This window comes from Leopardus geoffroyi, chromosome C1 (genome assembly GCF_018350155.1).
Source record: "Leopardus geoffroyi isolate Oge1 chromosome C1, O.geoffroyi_Oge1_pat1.0, whole genome shotgun sequence".
Lineage (NCBI taxonomy): Eukaryota > Metazoa > Chordata > Mammalia > Carnivora > Felidae > Leopardus > Leopardus geoffroyi.
This window is the reverse complement of record NC_059328.1, coordinates 95915886-95940816: the sequence shown is the minus strand read 5'-3', so window position 1 is coordinate 95940816 and position 24931 is coordinate 95915886. Positions and strand designations below refer to the sequence as shown.

The 24931-nt window shown below is 45.2% G+C and overlaps 1 long non-coding RNA gene across 4 annotated transcripts in view; it reads left to right on the top strand.

Annotated features, from left to right (window-relative positions):
* The window catches only part of LOC123598454, a 110929-nt gene that overhangs the window by 35707 nt on the left and 50291 nt on the right, over positions 1–24931 (top strand). For 3 of the 4 annotated variants that reach the window (XR_006712610.1, XR_006712612.1, XR_006712611.1), the window contains exons 2-3: positions 9490–9701; positions 10940–11060. This is a non-coding gene — a long non-coding RNA (uncharacterized LOC123598454). Of the gene's footprint in view, positions 1–3345; positions 4634–9489; positions 9702–10939; positions 11061–24931 lie in introns of those variants that run through there. The other variant, XR_006712613.1, reaches the window with a different exon arrangement.

Genomic DNA, 24931 nt, shown 5'->3' with positions numbered 1-24931 from the left:
GGAGAGAGCTCTTTCTTACTTTGGTCAGGAGGGTAAGTAGAAGAACTTACACCCTGGAAGGACTCCTGAGTTGAAAACCAGGAAAATGGGTCCCAAGTGAGCTATCTATAGAAAGGAAAGTTGAGTATTTGGTACTGGGATCTGGAGGAGGAAAGAAATAGGCAAGCTGGAGGTGGGCTCAATAATGGGTCAATGACAGTGACGGTACTTTTTGAGAAAGTAATTGTTTCAAGGGGATAGATCACATGGTTAACATGTATTTTGAATGTGTACCCATATCCTGAAACTTCTGTTTTCCTGAAGCTCTCCACCCAGGAAAGCAAAACATTTTAGTGCTTTAGGAAGGGCAAGAACTGCCTAGAACAAAGAAATCATTGTTCAGCTTTAAATCTCAGAGACAACTTCCTGTTTCGAAGTCCATTAGGACCAAACACTCTTGAAAGTAAGGTTTCATAGAGAAGGAAGATAAATTTTTGAATTCATTGCCCTCCCTGATCATAGAATATGGTCATAGAATTTTCTTATAAACAATAGGGTAGAGCTGGTTCAGACTCTGGTGTTATGGAAGTCACTTAGGAAGCTGAAGGGGTATGGAAGAAGAAGGGAAAGATGGAGGAGGGACAAGAGAGTCAGAATCCAGTGTCCTCATTTCCAACTCCCCTGGGCCAAAATACTGGACGTGGTCAAAACATTCCAGGGGTATGAATGAATCAAGAACATGGCATTTAATGTCTCCAGCCTTGTATTCCCCTCCACACGGCACAGGAGTTAAGGTGAAGGGAGGTGGGCATTAGATGAGACTGAAGTAGTCCTTCCGTTCTCCATGGCCTGGGCTGTTGGGCCGCAGAACTTGGAAGCTCTTATGTGCCCTGGTTGAGATGCCGAGAGAATTTGTAGTTGAGCGGAGGACTGGGGTTGGAATGAAGACTTCACAGAGCAGGGGACTTTGCAACTGGAGGAATAGGACCAGAACTGTGATCTTTAGTCGCGGGTGTTAGTGTGTCTACCTGGATGACAAGTCAGTCAGGATCAGACCAGATGTGGCCAAGCATAGGAGCCAGACCAGATGACAAGCCCAGTGGCAGAGGTTAGTTTGATCAGAGGTTAGTTCTCCTCTCTCATTACTACAAGATCAAGTAAATCCACCATCTACCCAGCTACTGTTAAGGAAGAGTCAGGGTGGTTGGAGGAGAAAATCTGAAAATCTGAAAGTCTGAAAGTATAAAGAGATTGAGCCATCCAAAGGGATGTTTATGACAGCGCCAGTAATTTCCAAGATGAACTCCTTCTTTCAACCCAAGTTTCTAGAACACAGAATTTGAGACAAAACTTATATGCCAAAGTTTTACTGCCCGCAGTCCCAGGGTAGCAAAAATAAGGGAAAAAAAGAAAGTGACATGGGGAAGGAGAGAAGGCATTGCTGAGCTAGCCACAGCTTCACAAGAAATCCCTTTTGATTGTTCAGACACATGGGCCTTCTTCCAGATGGGCTACGAGAAACCACCACACCTCAAAATAGTCTGTGGATGATTTGCATTTATTTGCCATTTTTTTTTGTTAAAAATTTTTTTTTAACGTTTATTTATTTTTGAGACAGAGAGAGACAGAGCATGAACAGGGGAGGGGCAGAGAGAGAGGGAGACACAGAATCTGAAACAGGCTCCAGGCTCTGAGCTGTCAGCACAGAGCCCGACGCGGGGCTCAAACCCACAGACCATGAGATCATAACCTGAGCCGAAGTCGGACGCTTAACCGAGCAAGCCACCCAGGCGGCCCCATTTATTTGCTGTTTTTAACTCTTTCCTACCTTTAAATGGTCAACATTTCCCTCTACTGCACTATGAGGTTGTGCTCTCTGGTCCCTCTAGGAAGATTCTGAAGAAGTAGGAGATCCCATGCCTATGATGTGGCCCTTTGTGGCAGTCAAAAAATATGTCCACAAATGCTTTCATACTCTCCTCAGGAAGTAGAGCCTAATTCCTCTCCATATGAGTGAGGGCTGGTCTTGGTGACTTACTTCTAGCAAATGGCATAAAGTGAAAATAACAATGTGTGATTTCAGAGAGTAGGTCATAACAGATATTGTGTCTTCCTTCTTGCTCTTAAATTACTTGCTTTGGGACAAGCCAGCTTCCATGTTGTGAGTATATTTAAGTAGTCCATTGGAGAGGCCTACTTGGTGAGGATCTAAAGCCTCTTGCCAATAGTCACAAGAGTGAGCCATCCTGGAAGTGGATCTCCAATTTACAACATGAAACTGAAGTGCGGTGAAGCCTTCAGTACTGAAATTCCTGTCAACATCTTAACTGCCATTTCAGGAGAGACCATTGCTAGACCCCCCAGCTAAGCCACTCCAGGTTCTTAACCCACAAAAACTGTGAGATAATACATATTTGTTGCTGTAAGTCCCTAGTTTTGAAGTAATTTGTTACAAAGCAATAAGTAAAAACATGCCCTTTATCTGAGTCTCTGGAAGTGGTAAGAGGAATAAGAATCTTCATAGGTCTTATTGAATCAGACCTGGGCACTGGAGTTGCTGTGGCTCCTGCCATGGTAGGCACACTGGAGCATCTGCAGAAGCTCTCACTTTGGAGAAGGCTGAGAGTTAGGAGATGAGGCAGTGGTAGCTGTGGCTGGGACTATCTATTGAGCATGTGGCTGGATGAAAGAGGCAAATAGGGCCAAACAAATCTGGGGAGACCCATGTACTGGGTCTGGTCCACTGAATTCCTGTTCCTTAGTTCAACTCTTCCCACTAGGGTGGAGTCTCCAGAAGCATAGCTAAGCATGTTACGGAGAAATAAAGAAGCCACAAATGTTTGCATATCTGCATGACAGTGTGAGTAAAATGCAGACAACTATTTTTGTTAAAATAATAAATTCCTGTTGCAAAAATATTAAAACAATATGGAAAATGCACAAAAGATAAAGCAAGCATCACCCAACAACCCATGATCCAGAGAGAACACTGTTATGTAACTTAATTTTTTATACTCACTCCTTATGTTGACATTTTCCTTTGCCAATAAATATAATTATACTTATCTTTTCATCAAACATAACGGACTAGATGTTCCATGAAACTCCTCCAGGGACAGTATGCCCCAAGTGATGGAATATATATATATTTCCTCCCCCTTTAAAAATGCATAAATGTATGGCTGAGTTGGCACAAAATAAAGGGAATGTCTTAGGGATAAAAACCAAAAAACCAAAAAACCAAAAAAAACCCCCCAAAAAACCAAACCCCAAAAACCAACCCAACAAAACCAAACCCCATGAATCTAAAAGAGTGATGTATGTATACAGCTAGTCATTTTCTTAGAGATTATTTGGGGTTTAATAAGTAATATGGGTCATATACAAGATAAATGGGAGATAGAGCTCAGAGCCCAAGCAGGCTGGATTCTTACACAAAACTGGGATCCCAGAGGGTGAAAATCCCAGTAGGTGAACTACAAAAAACACATTCCATGGAAGAAGATAGTTGATGAAGAAACTTGCTTGTCATCCTTGACTTTAATGGAAAGGAAGAAAAAACATAATGGTAAATGTTTTCTTGGAGAAACCCAAATTCATCCAAAACCCCAGGCTGAAAATTTGAAAATTTGTTCTGGATTGGTGAGATACCCAGGGCTTGGAAAGAACATATTTAAAAAAAACTTGGCCTCCAAGAATTCCACAGACAAAGTTCCAAGGGACATGGGCTTCATAATCAACATTCAACAAACACATGAGGAAATGAACTACCATGAAAGAGATTCAATATAAATAACAAATGCTTCAGAGACTATAATAACCTGTACTTACTCAATATGGAATATGAAATAAATATGTTTAATTTTTTTACAAAATAAAACAGTATTGGAAGTATAATGAGGGAACAAAAGGCTATCAGAATAACCTAATCAGGTGTAAAAGAGAAACAAATACTTCTAGAAAATAAAAATATCTAATCATTAAAATGAGCAACTGGATGGATGTGATAATAAATTAGACACAGCTGAAGAAAGACTTAGTGGTCTGGAAGTATTGCTGAAGAATGATCTAGAATACAATAGAAAGACAAAGAGATGAAAGAGATAGGAGATATAAAGGACAGAGTGAGGAGATACAACCTACATATAATTGAAATCCCAAAGAATGGCAGAGAGAATGGAAATAATGACTGAAAAGTTTCCGGTCTTGATGAGAGACTCTAGTCCCCATTTTCGACAAGCCTAGTGAATCCAAAACTGGATAAAGGAAAAGAAGCCCGCATTTTGTAGAAAAATAGAAGAACACTGAAGACTAAGAGAGGATCCTAAAAATAGAGAGAAAAGATAGATTACTTACAAAGCAATGAGCATTTGGCCCACAGCTTATATTTCAACACATCTACAGAAGTCAGAAGACTATGGAATAATAGCTTTGAAGTGCTAAGTGAAAATATTATGTAGAATTCTACTTTCATTAAAATGATCTCTTAAACGTGAAGGCAAAATAAAGACAATTAAAAAATGTTTTAAAAACAAAAGTGATACAATTGACTCCCAAGACACACTTACTAAAGGAACTAAGATATATACCAGGAAGAAGAAAAACACTCCCTAGACGTTTGAAGTACAAGAATGAAAGGTGACAAAAGAAAATGGTAAGTATAAATAAATATTGATTATATATAATAATCATCATCATCTAACTTGTGGGGTGAAAAATCAAGTTAGATCTAAAATCATGGACAAATTGACCACATTTAGATAGAGATCAAAAATAGGAAAAATGAGGGGCGCCTGGGTGGCTCAGTCAGTTAAGTGTCTGACTTTGGCTCAGGTCGTGATCTTGAGGTTTGTGAGTTCAAGCCCCATGTCTGGCTCTGTGCTGACTGCTCAGAGCCTGGAGCCTGCTTTGGATTCTGTGTTTCCCTCTCTCTCTGTCCCTCCCCCTGCTTGCACTCTGTCTCTCTCTGACTCAAAAATAAACGTTAGGAAATATAGGAAAAATGAAAAATTTTCTTTCTTTTTTTTTTTGAGATACATAGATATGTGGTAAAATTATGAAGGAAAGGAAAAGAATGATTAGTACAAAATTTGGGGTAGTGGGATCGGATAGGGCATGCAGGAGATTCTGAAGTTGTAGTGAATATCCTGTTTTTTGGGGGGGAGCAGTTAAGAATACTATGTATATTTATTTCAACAGACTGTTGTTTTAGTATTGTCGACACACAGTGTTACATTAGTTTCAGGTGTACAGCATGAATATTCCATTTCTTTTTATTTTTTTTTATTTTTTTTTTAACGTTTATTTATTTTTGAGACAGAGAGAGACAGAGCATGAACGGGGGAGGGTGAGAGAGAGAGGGAGACACAGAACCGGAAGCAGGCTCCAGGCTCTGAGCCATCAGCCCAGAGTCGGACACGGGGCTCGAACTCATGGACCGCGAGATCGTGACCTGAGCCAAAGTCGGACGCTTAACCAACTGAGCCACCCAGGCGCCCCTGAATATTCCATTTCTTAAGATAGGTGTTGGATATTCGGCTGTGATTTTTTTTTTATTATGGGCAGTTCTCTAAAATGTTAAATATCCTATGTTAAACATTAAATTATACATCGCTTTTGGCATAATTATAAGTGATGTTGTGATGACCATTGGTCTAACATATCTCTTTTAATACACCTTAAGTAAATTTCTGGAAAGGAGATTTTTGAGGAAAAGGGTGAGTACAGTGAGTTTTCCTTGTAACTTATTGCCAATTTCTCCTCCTGTCCCCCATGCAAAAAGTTGCACCAATTTATACTTCTACCAGCAGTGTATAAAAGGGTCCATTTCCCCACACCCTAGAGTCATTGCTTTATGTGTATTTTTTCTAAAATGTACTCTTTTTTAAAACTTTATTTATTTATTTTGAGAGAGAGACAGAGAGCAAGCAGGGGAGAGCAGAGAGAGAGAGGGAAAGAGAGAATCCCAAGCAGTCTCCAAGCTATCAGCATAGAACCTGATGTGGGGCTCAATCCCTTGAGCTGTGAGATCACGACCTGAGCTGAAATCAAGACTTGGATGCTGAACCTGAGCCACCCAGGCGCCCCTAAAATGTACTCTTATCATATATATCATACACTCTTATCATATATCAGCATGGGGAGCTGGGTTTATTTAACGAGATTGCAATGGGATGAACCATTTATGAAGTGGGTGGTAAACTTAATCCCATTTTACAGATAACGCATGTGAGAATCACTGGGGCTGAGAGAGACTCTTCCAGGTTCATACTGTGACCCCGTCTCTCAACTGCATACTCAATTCAGTCATCTTTTTATTATGGCCCGCTGCCGGCAAAACTCCATTGAACCTTTGTGTTGGAAAAGTCTGATGCTTCGCATGAAAGTATTTCCTAGTCCAGTCAAGCCAGAAAAGAAGGCAGGAAGAATGTGTGCTTTGTGGGGTGCTGGTGGAGACGATGGAGTAGGGGTGGAGGAGAGAAATTTTCAGCATTTCTATCCCCAAATCTGAAGAACACTCCTTTCCTTGGTCCTTGTTGCTCAAGCCCCTGATTAGAAGCTTTGTAGACAGAGGGCTGGAGCCCTATTTAATCAGCCCAGCGTCTGGCACATGGAAAGTGCTCACTAAATATTTGTTGGCTCCTGGATAAACTCTGGTTGATATTTTTGTCACAAAATGTGGAGGGATTCCTGTCCCTTTGGCTCGGCCAGCTTTCTTTCTCTGCATGAAGTGAGTCTGAGCCAGGGCAGGAGAAGGGACAAGTTGACCTTCCAAGGTCCCTTCCTGCTGAAAAGACAAGGATTGTCAGTAGGCAGGGCTGCAGTGAGCAGCCCCCACTGCCCCTTCCTCCAAGGTGCATTGGCTCTAAGTGATTAGCAGGGAGATTGGCAGGCAGTAGTGGCAATGGGAGTTTAATGTTCTGGAAACCCAGTCTTTTTCCTTTTCGCCGAGGTTTTCCCTGGTGACACAGGGAAAGGTCTTGCAGCTTAACAGGCAGACAGGGATGGGGCCCGGGAGTTTTGCCATCAGAGAGTGGAATTTATCACTGTGACACCGCAAGCCCAAGCACGGCTGCATTTGTTGGGGAGGTTGGGGGCGGGTTGGGGGAGGGAACAGGTGTCCTGCCCTGGGGGTATTGTCCCTGTTAAATCACGGAGACCCTGCCATGACCCTGAGATTTGACCAGCTGTTCATCCCGTGGGCCCACTCAGCCCAAGGCAGGCCCAGATACCTTTGGCTCATGGCCTCTGGCTGTAGTAAATGGAATCACTTGGTCCTGCTGCTCTAAGCTGGTAGCTAACATCCTCTGGTGGGTCCTGTGTCCTTGTGCCTGGTTGTGATTGCAAGAGCTGACAGACCTGTGTCAATGTCCTGCTTCAGTTCTCTATGAGCTGTTTCATATCAAGGAAGCTTCTCTTCCTCTGAGTGTCCATGGACCTCTGAAAATAGGAACAGCAATAACTACCCTTAAAAATAAAACGAAATGAAGTGGTGTGTGCATCTGGCTAGCACCTACAGAGACGGGAGAGCAGAATGGTAGAGATCACACCACTGGAACCAGATTTCCTGAGGTCAAACCTGACTCTGGCAACTTCTAGCTCTAGGAACTTGAGCAAGCACCTTTGCCTCTCTATACCTCACTCTCCTCCCCTGTAAGATGGGGATAATAATAACAGACAGCTTAGGGGATCATGGTGATGATTAAATGAGTCATAAAATGTGAAGTTACCTCTGGCACATAGCGGCTACTGTACAAGATGTTCATTGGGATCAAGTACCTCCTCCCTCCCCCACTCCTTCCTTGCCTCCCTTCCCTCCTGCCCCTATATTGTTTGCGAGGCTATAAGATCTGATTTGGGAATTGGTTTCCTGATTTGTAACCAGTGCTTGTTGGAGTCACCCTTCTTGTCTGGGGCCCAGCCCTAACTCAGTCTCACCATGGCCTTCCACTCAGGATTGGAGGCTGCCCCCAGGAACCCTGCCTAGATGGATGCTTCCAGAACCCCACCAACATCTTTATGATTCTAATCACGGTCTTTGCCCAAAGACCTCTGCTGCCTTCCCACACCTCCCCAGAGACCCAGTGCTGCCATCTCAGCCTCATGCTTTCCTGTTTCCTTTCATTCTTTCCTAGCCAGTTCTGTCCCACTCCCAGCAGGTCCCAAGGCTAAGTCCATCCAAGGGACAATGGGGTCTCCCTGGGTTGGCTTTCATCTCTGGTGGCCCGGGGTGGGCAAGGGCCAAGAACTTCCTGGTTTTCAGTCCATCGTTTCATCCAGATACTTCTCCTTGCTAAGTATAGGCATCCTTTCAGGGGACCTCGTATTTTTGCCAGGCAGCCCACCCCACTGCTGAATAGCTCTAATGAACAACCACAACAGCAGCAAATAATAATGATAACAATAATAGCAGCTATTATTTATTGAGTGCTTCCTATATGTCAGGTTGCTATGCATGTATCATCCCTAAGTTTTACAGAAATCCTGGAGAAATGGCTTTATTATCTCTATTTTACAGATGTGGAAAATGAGGCCTAGAGAGGATAAGTGATTTGCATAAGAGGTACAGCTGGGAGGTAAACTTGGTTTGCTTACATTCAAGCTCAGTGCTCTGCCTTCTGCACCGAACTGCCGTGATGGGCTGGATCTGCCTATCTGTCTCTTTCATCTCTGGGGATGCAATGCACAATCTGTCTTTCCTCTTGCACATGTTTGCCTTTAATATATTTGAGAAAGCTGGGGCACCTCGGTGGTTAACTGTCCAACTCGGCTCAGGTCATGATCTCATGGTTTATGGGTTCGAGCCCCGTGTCGGGCTCTGTGCTGACAGCTCAGAGCCTGGAGCCTGCTTTGGATTCTGTCTCTCTCTCTCTCTCCCACTCTCTCTCTCTCTATCTGCCCCCCCCACTCTGTCTCTCTCTCTCTCTCTCAAAAATAAGTAAACATTAAGAAAATTTAAAAATATACATATTTGAGAAAGCTGTCATTTCATTTCTCAGTTTTGTCTTCTTTGGGCTAAATATTCTCAATATTCTCAATCTCTCAATATTGTTAAATCATATGACATTGTTTCTGGGCATCTCAACATCTTGGCCTCCCTCTTCTGGACATGCTTGCTGGGTAATGTTGTCATGATGTGTTATATTCTGTGTCACAGGCTCAGAGCTTTAGGCATTATGAATCTCTCTTGGCAGTGCATTACCATGGTGTAACAGCACAGGCTTTGCAGTGAGGCAGATCTGGGTTCAAATACTGGCTGTGTCCAATGTACCAGTGATGTGATTGTGGCAGATTACAGTTTCCAAAGGTGGTTGCCACAATATATCCCATCCACGTGTTCTTCCTGCAGTGCGACGACACTCTTTCCATTGAGTGGTAGAATATGTTCTTTCCTCTTGAAACTGGACAGAGCTTTGTGACTGTCATGACCAATACAAGATGGCAGAAGTGATGCTGTGTGACTTCAGAGGCTAGGTCCTAAAAACTCATCTTGCTGTCTTTGGATTTCAGTCATATTCTCTAACTGAAGAAGCCCAAACTGACCCGAGTGGAGAAACCAAATGGAGAGACTGCATGCAGGTGTTTTGGCTGATGGCCCAGTCCAAGCCTATAGCCAGCGTCGACCACTGGACACGTGCGTGTCAGGAAGAAGTCGTTGAGATGACTTTATCCCTAGCCACCATCTTACTGCAGCCTCATGAACAACCTCAAACATTACCCAGGTGAGCCTAGCTTAGATCTTAAGCTTCACTCCATCTCCCTGAGGCTTAGTTTCTTTATCTGTGAAATGGGGACTATGAAAGTTACCTTAAAGGATTATTATGAAAATTGAAAGACAATGGATATAAAATATTTAGCACTCGCTTGCTGCATAATAATTGTGCAACAAATAATCACTTACGATTAGAGGCATCACGGGTGAGGTAGGAAGGGGACCTGACTGAGACCTTAGAACCAGGTAGAGAGAGAAGACTGGGGAACTGAGCTTGAGGTGGGGCAACCTCTAGGGAAGAAGGGAGTCAAGCCATACGTTCCAAACGAGCAGTGAGTTGTGACAAGACATAGGGAGCGTGCGCAGTGTGGGGACCAGCCCAGTGTGGGAGGCTTCCCTCCTGGGTCTGTGGCATTAAGGCTGAGGTCGAGAGGCAAGACCGTGGTCCCACCTGGAGTTGGTTGCTGGGAGGATGTGGGTAGGATGCAGAAAACTTTCGCTGAATGATTAAGCAGGGTTGGGGATTGCCCCACAGCAAACTTCACAGGCAACAGGGGTTTATAGGAGCATCTCAGATATTTTTTTTTTAATTTCTTTTTTTCAACGTTTATTTATTTTTGGGACAGAGAGAGACAGAGCATGAACGGGGGAGGGGCAGAGAGAGAGGGAGACACAGAATCGGAAACAGGCTCCAGGCTCTGAGCCATCAGCCCAGAGCCCGACGCGGGACTCGAACTCACGGACCACGACATCTCAGATATTTGAGGTCACAGCTGGTGAAGTCAATGGAGTGACAAGGTGAGGTGCCAGGGAGGATGCCTAAGTTAAATTCACGTGCACGCTGTTTTTGCAGCTCGGCCCCCCTGCTTCCGATGGCAAAGACCTCACGGGCTGAAAGGCATAGCCTGCTGGAGCAACTGTTTGAAAGATTCAGGCAGCTCAAACTCGTCAATCTTAAAAAGCAAAACTAATCCCCACCCCACCCCCAAAGCTCACCACCACAAAACCCCATACATCACCCCACAAAAAATACATATGTGCATTGTAGAATAATTCCATGATGTAAGAAGCAAAAAGAACAAAAGAAAAATCACCCATGTTCCTACAGCCCAGAGAAAACCTCTGTTAACATACTGGTGTACTCGTAACCTTCCAGGCAGTGTACAAGAATAGAGTCATACCGTGCATTCTGTTTGGTAACCTGCTTTTATCACCTAATGATGTGCCCTGGACATCTTTCCATGTTAGGAAAGACGCATCTGCAGTTCTGAGCTCTTCAAACTGGGGACGTGTAGCAGTGTGCTAGGGTTTCTACAAAGCTGCAGGAAAACCACGGTTCATCACTCTGGAGCATCAATTTTACTCAGTGGTAAGTCACTTAAAATATTATTTTTACATTAAAACAAACCCAGATATAGTATGGAAGAGAGTACAAAATTTGCATGAATGTTTAGAAGTTATGAGACTTCAAAGAATTATCCAGCTTGCCTCAGTCTTCTGTAGCAGTTTTTAGGGCAGACAGCATTAACATGTGGGGATCAGTTGAATAAACTGAGGAAGAGGAGGGGGGAAAGAAATGTGACAATTCAGGGGCAATAGGGCACCCAAGGCCCTATCTTGAGGCACGAAGTCCCTTGTCTGATAGGCAGTGACATGATCTTAAAGAGCAACGCGGGTACCTTGATGTAATGGCTTTGCCTTTACAGCCTGGGCCCGGGTGAGTGGCTTAATTCCAAGCTATGTGACCCCTGACCTCTCCCCCACCCCCTGACCTGATGGCACAGAACAGTTGAAGGCTGGGGTACATCAGGGCAGGGACAATGTGGCTATATGTGATGCGGTACCCAGAACTAACCCAGTAACTTCAGATGTGGTCTGAGCCGTGCCCAGTTCTGCTATTTCTGTCCCAGCTTTGCTATTAACAAATTAATGTAACGATAGACAATGTACTTAACCTCTCTCTGTTTCAGTTTTGTCATCTATAAACTAGTGATAAATGTAGCAGTTCATAGTGTTGTTGAGGGCATTAAAGGAGTAAAGAACAATACTTAGACTATCACTTGGGATGTAGTTAAGTGTTCAGTATATGTTAATTATTATTATTATGTAACCTATGATTGCATAAGCTTCTCATGGTAAACGTGTCCCACTCTGCTTTCAAACTGAGCTTGTGACTAATTAAAACTCTCGGGTCTTTTTCATTGGAATTGTTATCAAGCTTGTATTCTCTGTGCCGTTATTAGTTTTTAATTGCACGGCTTATTAATGTTCATTTTCTTGATTTTGGTCTATTGTTGTAGCCCGTGGTCGTTATCCAGCAACTAAGTCTTCTTTCCAAAGTGAATTGGGTTTCAGTTTCTGATGACATTTATACTTTTATCATCCCCATTTCACAGATGACAAAACCGAGGGAAGGGAATTATTACTTACCGGGTGTGTTCTTTGTGCCAAACATTGGGATAGGTACTTTGCGTAGGGCATCTCAGTTAATCCCCAGAACACTCTACAGAGGTGGGATTTATTATTTATTTTACAGATGCAGAAACTGCAGCTCAGAATGGTTAAGCAGATTGCCCAAGGTTACCCAGCTAGTTCAGGTTTTTCCCCTGGTTCGTCAGTGTTTTGGGTCCTCTGTAAACTTGACATGTTTCTATTCAAGCTGTTGAAGTAGATGTTTTATAGGACAAAGCCAAGGACAGAGACAAATCACTGGAGAAGTCCTTCTAGGTAGATCTATAACTCTCGAGTCAATTCCTGAATCAATACTCTGTGCAGGATCATTCAATCACTGCAATTAGAATCAGTTGCTGCTATTGGAAACTGAGGTCTAGAGCTTCTTCTTAAGAAGTCATAAGGAAACCTCTTTCCATCGCATCTTTAAGGGAAGGACCTCGCCCCCACCCCCACCCCTGCCACTGGCCTTGTCCTGGTAATTTCCTTATCCTCTCTTAGCTGGACTCTGGTTGCTTGTAGAGTCACATGTCCCCAGTCAATCCCAGAAAATGTTCCTTTTCAAGCTCAGTGTGAGAAGTTTTACAGAGCATCCTGGAAACCGTATCTGCCTGTGTTTACTCTTGCTGATGATTAAAGCTGACAGCTGGAACACCAGGAGTCCAGACCGTAGGCACAGGACTGCTGACGGCAGGGCAGAGAATCGATAGCAGTGATGGGACCCAAAGAAACCCAGCCCCTCCTTCCCTACTTTCATGGTGTAGACGTGATAGAAGAACAGATAGGTCAAGAAAAGAGACAGAAGAACAGTTAGGCCAATTTCTCCAGGCATGGACTCTGCTCCATTTTGGGTGGAAAGAAGGAGTGGTGTCATGGCAGCTGTGCCCGTGGGTTCCAGGACTGTGCCTGGGGGGCACATGAAGGCCTGGGAGCTGCAGCATGAATTGCACTTATCTCTATGCAACAGTGATGAAGAAATAGCGATGGCCCAAGCCCTGGACATCCTGACGAGCCCTCCGGTCCACATTGATTATTAAAAGTAGCATCCTGTATTTTATCGGGCAATCCTAGGAGCTCTCTGGAATGCTGTTTCCTCGAGAAGAATGAGAGAAAGGGAGTCGGGAGAGGGTACACCTGATCCCTGCCCATGGAATGAGGATCCTAGCCGGAGTGGTCCCCAAACTCTCTTCTTCCCATCTCTGTGGCTACACAGTGGCAGGCATAGTGCAGCAGAATGTTTGAACCTGGAATAACCTTGATCTTCGACCTCCTCCATTGGAACCTTCTGGAGGCGGGACGAGTACAGTAGAAGCCCTGTGTCTTCTCTTTCTGTCCTTCACACAGCTGCTCAAAACCCTCCCAGGTCTTCCACTCCACGTAGAAGAAAATCCAGAGTGCTTGCAGGACCCTAGGGCCCTGCGTGTGTGGCCTCTGCCCCCTCCAGCCTCACCGCCCACAGCAGTCTCCATGCTGCGCTGTGAACATGGCAAGCATGTTCCTGCCTCGGGGCCTTCACACTTTCTGTTCCCTCTCTCTCATGGTCACCAGATTTAGCAACTGAGAATACAGTGTGCCCAGCTAACATTGAATTTCAGATAAGCAATGAATCATTTTTAGTACAAGTATGCCCTGTGCAATATTTGTTTATTTGAATTTCTTTTCTTTGTTAAAATTTATTTTATTTATTTTGAGAGAGAGAGAGGGAAAGAGAGAGTGCAGAGGAGGGGTGGAGAGAGAGAATCCCCAGCAGGCTCCATGCTGTCACCGTACCATTAACCCATGAAACATCAGATCATGATCTGAGATGAAAGCAAGAGTCAGATGCCTAACCGACTGAGCCACCCAGGTGACCCTGTCTGAATTTCAAAAGTAGCATCCTGTACTTTATCGGGCATCTTGTATTTTATCGGGCAAACCTAGGAGCTCTCTGGAATGCTGTTCCCTCAGATATTCACCTCCTTCAGGCCTGCTCACTTCACCAGAGGCCTTGCCTTTCTGTCCCGTGTACAATAGCAGCCCCATCAATCTCCTCTTATTTCCTGCTTCATCTCCCTTAGAGCTCTGCCCACTTCCTGATGTGATATTGTTTATGTATTCATTTGTTTATTGACTCTGTCTCTCCCAGGCACGTGTGGGCTCCACCAAGGCAGGGATTTCGTTCTTCAGTGTAGTATCTTCAGTCTCTTGGCTCAATAAGCATTAGCTGGGGCTCAATAAGCATTAGCTGAGTATCCAATGACCTCTTACCGTGGCTCACTCTTTGCAACATGGCCCTGTGCACCTCTCTCGTCTCATTTCAGGCCACTGCCCTCCCCATGGGCCACTGTCCATGCTGGCCTTCCCTTTGGTCCTCAGACTTGCCCAGTCCATTCCTGCTTTAGGCTTTGGGACTTGCTGCTGGGCCCAAGCCTTCTCTGTCATTTGTGTGACTGTCCCCTCTCCTCTTAGGACTCAGGGAGGGCTTCCCTGACCTCTGCATCCAAAGTAGCCCTCTGACTCTACACTTTCACTCCCACGATGGTTGTTTTATTTCCTTTAAAACTGTTACTGCTCTAGGAAATCGTGTTGAATGATTGGTTGGCTTTTGTCTTGCGTCTCCAGCACACAAGAATGTCAGTTCTGTGGAGACGTCAGCTGTGTGTGACTTATGTCCCCAGCACCTAGCCCCATGCCTGGTATATGATACAAACAATAAATATATGTTGACTGAGTGAGGGAGTGCCTTTGGGGTGGGCGATACACCCTGCCTTGCAGGCGCATTGGGGACTGCGGTGAGGGGGCGGGGGAGCCCAGGAACCAGCCCGGAGAGGGTCTCCACCAGGAGGGTACTTCCCACTGCCATGGCCCCTTGTGCTTGATTAGCCCAACTGTTTGGGGGTGAGGAAGTCTAGAAAGGTAGCTCCCTGCTTCTTTCGGCCTTTGTGGCAATTAGGAGAGACCAGGTCTTTCCCACTGGAATGTATCCTTCAGGCCCAGAGAGGAGAGTGCCTCCTCCATGCTGCTTCCTTTCTACTTTGCCACTTTCTGCAAATGGTGACAAGGCCCAAAGGGACCTTGGAGGCTGCTGTGGAAGCTGGCCGCCTCGGTCCCCAAACGGTGGCGGAAGACCTGAACATCCTCCCTGGGCTGTCACATGAGAAGGAAGCCAGCTTCCTGTGTTTTCAATCACTGAACTTTGGGGGTTGTTACGGAAGTGTAGCCTAGCTAATTAATACATGGCTGTATTCACTGTGTCTACTGTATGGAAAGTGCTTGGTACATCTATTGTTGTTGAGCTCCCTGGTGAGGGAGATGTTTGTTCCCATAAATGGAATGGAATTGTATTAACTAACTAAGCAGAGCCAGCTGTTTTTCCTTAATTGTGTAGATAGTGCTCATGTCCACAAGGTCATCAAACTCCCTCTCTTTGGGATTAGCAGCGGACAGGCATGTAAAGCATTGTCCTTTGAGGCACAAGCAAAAAAGAATGTGTGAGGGTCCCTACAGTTCATGAAAAGGCAGCTGCAATGGACTCTCGCTCTATCTGCGTTGCCCAGAAGACACCCCGGGAGACAGATGCCACGGTGTGGTTGGCTGCACCTATAAAAGATCCCTGTGTTGAAGTTCCAGGGACTCTTGATGGAAATTCTCAGCAAGTTCGTGCTAGATCTTCTGGGATGAACTGTCTGCTTTTTTGGCGGGTGGCTCCACTCTCAGACTGGTTTCCTGACTCCTTTGTGTTGAATGACCCTCAGAATTTCTATGGCCTGGGGCTTGGCTGCACACTCTTAACTCAGGTTCCTTTAAGAATTTTTGCCTAAGGCTTGACAATTTTCTTCATGCAAGGTCTTCATCTCCCTTTACAATGGACCTTGATCTTGCTTTCACTAATGTAGGCATGGACAAATCCTTCTCTCCATGGTTCAACCAACAGATGTTTTTGTTTTTGTTTTTGTTTTTGTTGTTGTTTTGAAGAAATTTACTTTGACATTAAGGAAACAAGTAAATTTAAGAACACAGACTGTAACAAGTGTAGAGAGTGTTGGTTTACTGGTGGGCACAACTTATAGTGTCCCAATTCATGGATGAATCACCTGACATGTATTTATTGGGCTCCTATGAGGCATTGCACTGAGCACAGAGTGTTTAAGATGAGAAGTGTGCAGTCTTTGGCCTCAAGGAGACCCTGGTATCTACAGAAAACAAATGTTTTACAATATAATGTGATAAATGCAATAATGGAGGCACAGAGCAGGGGGCATTTTCAACACAGTTAAGGAGGCCCCAAATTCCTTCCTCTACCAGTTGCTATCTAAAGAGACCTGTCCCCAAATCTTTTTCAGTTTTGGGGCACCACATTTTCTTGTTTCCTCCTTTGCCACTCATTGTAGGGAGAAACAATTACAGAAGGAATTATGTTCTCTTGTACCAAAGGCAGCCTTACACACTGGATTTTAGGGATAGTCCTATATTTATGTATTATCCTTTTAAATAAATATAATTCAGTAAATGCATAACTTCATGTGACTTAATCTGCATACCTTTATAGGGCTTTGCATATAAACAAATGTAATAAATCAGAAAAAAATCCCTTGAGTAGACTATAGCTCCCTTTCCGATTTGGAAAATATGGCTGCTTCTTTAAGTGAACAACAGGTGGAAAGCGGCCGCTGCCCTGGGTTTCTGTCATTTCTGAAGAATCTCTGCCCCAAGCTAGAACTAGCAGCTTCCGAGGTGCTGGCCTTCATGTCCCCTGGGAGGAGCACCAGGCCCCCTCATTCGCCAGCATTCTTCCTACAGGAGAAGGAAGGAACTCTGGTCAACTCCAGCAGGCACGTCTCTCTGCAGAGAACCTCACTGAAAACATCAGTCTTTGCTCTCTTGATCCAATTCTGTGCTAAGGGAAAAAACAGGGAGAAAGAAAAATGAAGGGCCCTGGGCATGGGGGACGGAGGGGAGGTGAAGGCAGGGTGACATTGCAGACAAGGTGCTTGCTGCCCCCATGTTTTTCTGTGTAAGTCCCCAGTGGGTTTGTGAAGGTCACAGAGCACAAAGAGACGGTGTTCTCTTCTGTGTTGGCATCTGGCATTATCTGTCCCTGATTCTACTGTTTGTTCTGTCTTCTAGTGACTTCCTGGAAGAAACTAGAGATGACTTGGGGGCAGGGAGGATAGGGGCTCCCCAGAGTCAGGGGAAATCTCTTTATTCCTTAGGTTGGGGTGCTGAAGTAGGATCCACTAGGAATGGATTCTCAAAATTAGCTCTCAGCTCCATGTGTGAGGATGGGAAGGAAAAAGAATCGGCGTTGTTATCCATTTCCATTTATTTATTTATTTATTTATTTATTTATTTATTTATTTTTAAGTTTATTTATCGGGGCCCCTGGATGACTCAGTCGGTTGAGTGTCCGACTTCGGCTCAGGTCATGATCTTGTGTTCGTGGGTTCCGGCCCCACAGCGGGCTCTGTGCTGACAGCTCAGAGCCTGGAGCTTGGTTAGGATTCTGTGTCTTCCTCTCTCTCTGCCCCTCCCCTGCTTGCCCTCTGTCTCTCAAAAAAAAAAAAAAAAAAAGAAGTTTACAAGAAGTTTATTTACTTATTTTGAAAGAGAGAAAGCACAAGTAGGGGAGGGGCAGAGAGAGAGAGGAGAGAACGACAATCCCAAACAGGCTCCGCACTGGCAGCGTGGGGCCAGAGGAGGGGCTTGAACTCATGAACCGTGAGGTCATGACCTGAGCTGAAGTTGGATACTTAACTGACTGAGCCACCCAGGCGCCCCTCCACTTCCATTCATTTTAGAAAAGACTCTGATAGAGACACTGGAAGGGCCCTGCAGCGCCCCTTCCCAGGGCACCCCTCCCCCATCTACTGACTCAGGTAGAAATACCTGGGTTTAGAGCACAGGATCTGGGCTTGCATTTTAGTCCTGCTGCTTAACAGCGGAGAGGCTGAACTTTTTCAGAGATTTGCTTTCCTCATTGGCAAAACGATGAGTGCAGTGAGATAATGTTTAATGGCCTCTGAATAGCAAAGTGTTGTGTAAGCAATGTCTCGTTGCACTCTAGGTAAGTAACAGTCTTGAGGACATGGGAATCCTGCCCTTTGGTCAGAGGGTGTGGGGAGATCTTCTGCAACAGAATACCTTACTGGGCCCCAGAATCTGAGATCCCAGATCTCCGAGAATCCCTTATGGAATTCTCCCTCTCTTCTATGGGGGACTTGCCCAAACATCTCATTTCCCTGTTCATGTCTGTGCACGTGCTCCTTTCTGACCTCGGTGCCTCATTCGCCTTGCCTGCTAAAATATTCCTGACTCATGGCTCAGCACGAACATTGCTTGCTCTCTGTGACTGGCTCTGAGAGCCTGAGAAAATCAATCTCTCGCTCCTCTGTGTTCCTGTAGCACTTTGTAGAGACCTCTGCTGTTGTCTGATCAAGTCTGGTTACAGTGGTTTCCTGCATTCCTGTCTTTCTCATTAGGCTGTGAGCTCTTTCAAGTCAAGGGTCATGTTTCCTGAGTCAGGGCCAAAAATGTAAACGTGCTTATTAAATGCCTTCATTGTCCCGGCTGAGTTTGAAAGGGCTCAAAGACGAGGGCTTGATCTGACGCTGGTGGTGTGGAAGGAGAAGGGGTTGGTTGGGAGTTAGTGGGAAGGAGTCATGTAGTAATATGACTCTGGCTTTCAAATACCTGGAGGTAAGGAGAAAAGGAGGTGGCATGGGCAGCACCTGGGTTATACTTAAGACTCTGGAGCTGGGGCGCCTGGGTGGCGCAGTCGGTTAAGCGTCCAGCTTCAGCCAGGTCACGATCTCGCGGTCCGTGAGTTCGAGCCCCGCGTCGGGCTCTGGGCTGATGGCTCAGAGCCTGGAGCCTGTTTCCGATTCTGTGTCTCCCTCTCTCTCTGCCCCTCCCCCGTTCATGCTCTGTCTCTCTCTGTCCCAAAAATAAATAAACGTCGAAGACTCTGGAGCTCGCTCAGCAACATGTATCCACAGGAGGGAGATGAAGGATGGACTGGAGCTGGAAGACTTGAGTTCGGATCCTGCTCTGTCCATTTACTGACCATGGTATTGCTCATGTCAACCATTCTGAGCCTTAGTGTCTGCTGTGCGGAAAAACACTACCTGTCTCATGGTTTTATAGCAAAGACGGTGTGCTGTTTACCAAGTCCTGTCTCCTTTCCTCCCCTGAAGTATATGGACCATGTTGACTGAGATCTGGCCCTGAGTGAGGGTGGAACCCTGCCCACGTGCAGGCTGGGCCCATAGAAACCTCCTACAGGATCTCGCATACTCTCTCTTTCCTTGTCTCAGCTCTAGAACTGGAGGACTTGGAGGCTCTAGGGGATGACAGTGCCATAAAATGAAAGGAGGCTGGTTCCCCAGTGTCTATGCAAGATGGAGTTTCCCCTCCTTTCTGCCCCTGCATGCAACTGTAATGAGAACAAGAAATACTTTTATGATGTTAAAGCCACTGAAATTTTGGATCATTCATTATAGCAGATAGCGTGCTTTTTGACAGGGTATAAATGGATAAAAGTTCTGCAGAAACTTCGAAGTGTTATACTAATGTTACTGGCTATTATCATGGCTTTTATTCTAAAAAACCCTTTGAATGCACAGCTATGTATTTCCTCCCAGACTTTATATAGGCCCTGCCTCTTCTTGAGGATGGAGAGGGGCCCAGGAGGAGACCCTTAGAAAATATCCAGTGGTCTGACTGCATGGAGGTGTGCATGCCTGGTATCAGGGGTGGAATTCCGTGCAGGAAGGGGAGTCCTGATTGACTACCATGCTCAAAGGAGCAGGCCCATCTCTAAACAGGCTCTGGGAGGAAGTAGCCAACACAGGGGGACATGATGTGAACCAGCTGTCTCGGCATCAGCTGCTTGAGGGCTGAGCTAAAAAAGGGAGGTGAAATTGAATCCATTGTCAACAGGCTCCTGGGGACCTTGTTGACCACATGAGCCACCTAGAACCCTGTTCCCTTCATATATGGCTGCTCTCAGAGGCTGATCTTGCTTGACTCTTAACCATGGTCTTCTGACCTGGCCCAGCAGTCGCCTGATAGAAGACATGGTACAGTCTGCAGATGTTGACTTGTCCTACAATCTGGGAGGTGTAGTGAAGTATATTATATGGATGGGTCCGGACAGTCTCCTGAACTGATCTTGCAAGAAAGTCATGAATAATCAGGGAGACATAGTCCTGACTTACATAAAGGAGAGGAAAGGAAAAGGGATGGGACTCACTTTATTGATCACCTGTCATGGGGCACATACTTTACATTACTTCTTTGAATCCTTACAACAGCTCTGAGATAGGTATTAATGTTCCCACTCTTACAGATGAAGAAACTGAGGCACAGGGAGGCTCACACAGCTAGAAATTATTAGAGCCAGCATTCGAACCCCAGTCTCTCTGACTTAGAGACTATGTCCTTGACACTGCCCCTTGCAGCCTTCGCAACAGGATACAATACAATCTTGTCCTCCAGGTCAGGCTGAGAAAAATGAGCCCCTAGTTCTGTCCTAGGATTCCTCATGGTGTTGGCCCTTCTCATTAGCATGTCTGTCTTCTGAGTTTGCAAGAAACTCTTTTCTGTGAGCATGTGAGGCCTCGGGCCAACAGATAGAGGATGCCAGGGTCAGTCAACAGGTAGAGGTTGCGGGGGGAAAAGGAAATGGGGAGGGGGAGGGGTGGGTGTTGGGGCGAAGGAAGGGGAGAAGGGGTGAGGGGAGAGGAAGAAAAGGAGGGAAGAAGAAGCTGAGAAGGCCAAACATGGAAAGGAAGGGAAGGACAAGGAGAATGAGGTAGACGTTGCCTCCCTGGAGGTTTTCGTCTTGAGTTGGCCATTCTCACTGTGGGGAGGGAGGGTGGTTGACTGCCCTGGGGGGGGTGGTGTCTGGATGTCTTCAGTGCCTGAGAGTCTGTGAGGATTCGATATTTCTTTGGTACCTGTCTGGTTCTTAGTTTAGCTTAGCGCAGAAATTAAGAACAGTTTCAACTATTTTCAGTTGAGCAATTGATCATTCCAAACCTAGCCCCACTGTGAGTCTCCTCCAGGAGCTGCACAAGCCATATGTTCCACTAGAACCTAGAACCTGCTTCTTGGGACGTGTGCAGGGTGTGTCGAGGAGAACAGCCACCCCTTCCAGTCTGGATATGCCTGACCTGGGAGGCCGGAATGGATACTACCGCATGGTTTTCAGCCAGCCCTGCTGCGGCCATCTAGCCAGCTCCCCTGAGAGACACGAGCATGACATCATATCTGTCTTTTTCCAACTGTCATTCTGTCAATGTTTGTGTCTAACCCCAAAAGCTCTCGTCAACAGTATCTCTTCTTTGATCCTGATTGGGAGGAGAAGATGCATTAAAAAGCAAGTTGCTTCTCCAGTGGCAGGTCTCTGGCTGGGGGAGGCTCTGGGCTGGGGCAGGAGCACAGCTGGAGTCCTCTTGAGCTCCCCAGGCAGCAGCCTCCCTGCCAGCCTTCCTAGCGTCTTCCCATGAAGCTGAGCTGCAGGGAAGGTAGGGGGCATGGGGGGCTCTGACTAGTGGCTGGTGGAGAAGATGCACTCTCTCTATTTGCTTCAGACTCGGAGGGAAGTAGGACTGAGCAGTGACTGAGCCTCAGGTGGTGACCTGAAGAGGTGCTCATGTGCTGGCATTAGAGAGGGAAAAAATCTTCAGGCAGAGTCTCATTAAGCCTCCTTACACGAGAATTCACCTGTTGTGGAAAATTCAGATTCTGCATGCTGTTTTGAAGTTAATCTGTTAGAACCACTTGCTTATTTCACTTTCAAAATACCACCCCTCCTTTTTTTTCTTCTTTTTGCAGAATGTAATGCCTTTAGTCCTGTTCCTAATTTTGAGCGGCTCTGCCGAGTCTTTTTCACTGGCTGAATGATAACAAGACCAGTGAGGTCATAGTCGGTGGATTAATTATAGCGAGGCTGGCGAGGAAAGTCAACCTCCTTTGATAAACACGGCTTAGCGACTTTAAGTGAGCAATTTTCTACAGCAAACGTTGCAACACATGTTGTCTCCTTCAGCAAACTTTAACGGGCTCGTGATGATGCATCGACTGTCCTTAGGACTCAAACCATTCCATGTTATAGAAAACGCTCTTCGTCTTTTTCCATAAAGAGACTGAGATGGAAACTCAACTTTCTAGTGACAAGATACAGAAAAGTATGGATTTAACCTAAATTTTGTGTCTGATATGTAAACATTTTCTAACCTTTTTCATGTAAGCACAGGCCCATGCTAACCCCGGGTTTGCATCCACAGAGCACTTGTATCAATAACTTCTTTATTTAATGATTTATTCATTAGGTGCCATTTAATCAAGGCTAAATAAAAAAACTTGGGCTTATAATATATATATATATATATATATATATATATATATATATATATATGTATGCATGTATTTCCATATTTATTGCTATTAGCTGAGCAAGCTACTCTGCAATAGAATGGGGTACAATTAAGAAAAAACTGGAAGGAAGAAAATTAGCGGAGTAGCTTTCTTCAGATTTGATTCTCTCCTGTGCACCACTGAAGACCCAAGTATGGAGGCCTTCCTTGCAGTGGAGAATATGGAAGTAAAGCATCCTAGAATTAGAAGGGACAGTATGGTGGTTTTTGTCTAATCCTTGTCCAGTGTGTGATTTTGTCTGACCCGTATCCATAGTGGGACTCCCTATGAGCACAGCACCCATCCTGGGGCCTGGTATATAGTGGGTGCTTAATAAATATAGAATGATTAGATGGATCAGTAAGCAACCCCTCTGGGTGAAGGCGGAGACTGCTCCCATGCTGCTTGTGTTGTCTGGGCCCCGGAGAATGTGTCTCTTCCTTCCTTTTATGCGGATCTTCTAACTGTAACTAGCTATGACTCTTGCCACCTGGTGCCCCACCTGTATCCTCTGGGCCCAGGACATCGAGTGGCAGTGGGACAACTGGGAGCAGACTGCTCCCACATCATTCTGGCTGATTGTTCTGGAGCTGGAGTAGTAGCTGGATGACAGGCTGGATATACTCTGATATACCAATGTGCATTGGTCGTATCTTAGACTGAAGAGCTCAAAGTATTTTCCCTACTATTACCTCTGTGTGTCCTTCTCATGTCCCAAGGAAAGGCAAGAAAGTTCTATTTCATTAGACCAGGAGTTGGCAGACTTTTTCTGTAAAGGACTGTATAGCAACTATTTTAAGTTTTGTGAGACAGCCACTCATTTCTGCCCCTGGAGTGCCATTGCAGTGTGAAAGCAGACATAACAGGCAAACAAATGAACGTGGTTGTGTTCCAAAAAAACTTTATTTCTAAAAACAGGCAGTGGACCAGATTTTCCCATGGGCCATATTTCACATTAGACTGTGAGGTTCATGAAGCAGGGGATGTATCTGTTTTATCTCGAGAGGGAGTATACAGTAGTAGTTATAAGAGCATGGTCTGGTGGGAAGGCAAGCTGGTGCAGCCACTCTGGGAAACAGTACGGAGGTTCCTCAAAAAACTAAAACTAGAACTACCCTATGACCCAGCAATGGCACTACTGGGCATTTATCCAAGGGATATGGGTGTGCTGCTTCGAAGGGACACATGCACCCCCGTGTTTATAGCAGCACTATCAACAATAGCCAAAGTATGGAAAGAGCCCAAATGTCCATCAATGGATGAATGGATAAAGAGGATGTGGTATACACACACACACACACACACACACACACACACACACAATGGAGTATTACTCGGCAATCAAAAAGAACGGAATCTTGCCATTTGCAACTACGTGGATGGAACTGGAGGGTATTATGCTAAGCAAAATCAGTCAGTCAGAGAAAGACAAATATCATATGACTTCACTCATATGAGGACTTTAAGAGAAAAAACAGATGAACATAAGGGAAGGGAAACAAAAATAATATGGGGACAGGGAGGGGACAAAACATAAGAGACTCATAAATATGGAGAACAAACTGAGGGTTTCTGGAGGGGTTGTGGGAGGGGGGATGGGCTAAATGGGTAAGGGGCACAAGGAATCTACTCCTGAAATCATTGTTGCACTATATGCTAATTTGGATGTAAACAAAACAAAACAAAACAAAACTAGCCATCCAGATTAAAAGAAAAAAAAAAGAGCATGGTCTGGGATCAGACTGTCTGGGTTCAAATTCAGTTACACTAGTGACCATGAGCAAGTTGTTTAATTTCTCTGTACCTCAGTGTCCTCATCTGTAAGTTGAGGATAATAACAGTGTCTACCTCATAGTTCAGTATGAGAATTAAATGAGATAGTATATGCAAAGTGCTTAAAATAGCACCCATACATAAAAAGCATGTAATAAATGCTGTCATTCGTTGGATCTCCAATACTTATCCCAGTGCCTGGCATAATGAAGATGCTCAATACATATTTACGCCATAAGCCTGAGGCCCAGGAAGGAAAAACGTCTTGTGTGGTATCTCAGAGCGAGGTGGGAGTGGCGTTGTGTTGTGAAGCCACATGGCTGACTTTCCAGACTTCTGTCCTGTTTTCCAGAAGCCTTCAGTGGCACGGCATGTGATTCTTGTTATGAAGATGTCACATCATTTATAGTCTCACCATTCTCTCTAGGACAACTCTTTTATAGGCTCATTGCCTTTATCCTCCTAACCCTGGAAACCATCTTCCCTGAGTAGTGAGGGCTAGGGAAAACCTTCAACTTCTAGCATGTCCTCTGTGTATGTATCTCCTACCTCCTTCCGTGGTCTCTGCTTTTCCAGGTCTGACACAGTAGTGGAGACAGGCAGGTGGGATGAAGTCTG